This window comes from Battus philenor, unplaced genomic scaffold (genome assembly GCF_028537555.1).
Source record: "Battus philenor isolate CCGP_79_NKW_IND1 unplaced genomic scaffold, ilBatPhil1.0.hap1 SCAF_30, whole genome shotgun sequence".
Lineage (NCBI taxonomy): Eukaryota > Metazoa > Arthropoda > Insecta > Lepidoptera > Papilionidae > Battus > Battus philenor.
In genome coordinates, this window is record NW_027181694.1 from 4,258,893 (window position 1) to 4,261,029 (window position 2,137).

The window sequence follows — 2,137 nt, forward strand, 5'->3', positions numbered from 1 at the left end:
CGTTCTTAAACAAAGTTCTTAAATATTTTTTAGGTATCCATAAACATGTACTGTAGTTTCTTTTCTATAAAAAAATTCTCTTTAAATAATTAAATTTATCAACTCTTGTTCTGGAAATCACATAAACTGTATAAAACGAAGACCTGTATTTTTAGAACATTAACAACATCAAAAGCAGACCCATGCCAATCCTTATTTTTTTTACTTTTTTAATTTAGCTTTCTTTTATTTTATAAAGAAGAAATTAAATATCGACATACCCCAACATGCCTTTTTACATTTAATTGATTTTGTTTATAAGACTATTCATTGCATCAAATTTTTAATCTTATAGAACAGATTTTCGAGGTAAGTACAAAAAAACAGTAATTAATGCCAATTTAATAACTTCGCAATTGTATTTTAAAAACGTTGAACTGAAAGCTTACTCACATTAAGGTATATATTTGATATCAATTTCGGTAAATTGCACCATGTATTATGATTTGTTTAAAAATTATTTCTTTATTATAATTCACAATTTAAAATTGTGTTTGTCATACATTTTTCTAGTCATTTTCTCCTTAAAAACACATTAACTCTTCCAGACTTCAAAAAACTTAGAATATAATCAGGGCAAACACAGGATATTTTGAGCAACAATATATGGATGGATATTCCGATGCATTTTATACAAAAACTCAGAAACTATGGAGGCAGCTTTAATGAGTTACTGAATGAAAAAAAGCAAAAACTTCACAATGAAGCAAGTGCAGTTTGTTACCTCACTCACACTAGTAAAAATATTTTGATTCAAAAGTGCTTTCCATGATAACCAAACTCTTGAACTACAGGATATCTGACAATTTATTAAAATATCTCAACATCGCAACACTGATAAATGTTTGAAACATCTATAATAACCTCAAATGAATTTTTAAACACATTTCACATTATAAAATATCTAAAAATGTTATAATCTATATAAATATGTTTAAACTTTATGAGTCATTAGAATTTGCAACCATTGCCAAAAATTCGTCAAGGGAAAGTAGTTGGCAAAGATTCAGTGAAACACTAGCGACATTATGTGTATACACTTCTTTGATGGATAGATTCTAGCATAGGCAAATGAACTCTGCCCACATCTAGGAGACATAAAATCTCTCATTGATTTACTTAGCTGAGGAAAACAAACCATGTTCTAAGCATTTGTGTTCAATACAGAATCGAAAATAAAAAAAAAACTTTATGTCGGAGAATCGAGGGAATTTAGCCTAGATCTATTTACAATAACTTAACAAGGTTTACCTTGATCATTAATTTAATCCAATACAATAAATATTCAACCAGATTTAGTAGTCTTTAAGCTCTTTGGGAAATTTGGTGCAAACATTTACAGAATGATTGTGAATGGTTTTAGATGAACAACACAAGGTAAATAATTAGTGTAGTGTAGTGTAGTATGAAGTATATATATTTATATATATATATATATATATATATATATATATATATATTTATATAAAAATATATATATATATATAAATATATATATATGTATATAAATATAAAAATATATATATATATAAATATATACAGCTCATTTCTTGTCAGTAAAAGTATGTTGTTTAAATATATGTAATTATTTAGATAATAAAAGAATTGACACAATTTTCTATTGTCTTTTTAATACTATATTTGTTGTAGAACTACCATATGTTTTAAATACCAGCTAAATAAATATACAAATAAATACCTAAAAGATATTTAAAGTTTGTTCACATTTGTCTATTGCTAGTTTATTACTTCATATAGGGCATAATTCTGCTATAATATAGATGTGAGTGAAGTTAACTCTATGAGGCCACCTATTTTGTCCACTGCAAGATATAGGCCTTCCCCCAGTCTATGGGGTTATGTACCATAATCGCCATGCTTGGCAAACTGGTTGGTGATCACAGTATGGTATTATGATAAGCAGAGGAGGCTGTTGCCCATTCTCTGGAAACTTATTATTGAGCAGTGGCAATCCTAGATAATTAATGCACAAAGTGTGGATTACTTGACATTGCATCCTAGAAATCAACCTGCAACATATTGTCTCAGTCAAATGTCACTAAACATAAGTCTGTATTTCAGGTATTGGGCCCATGAC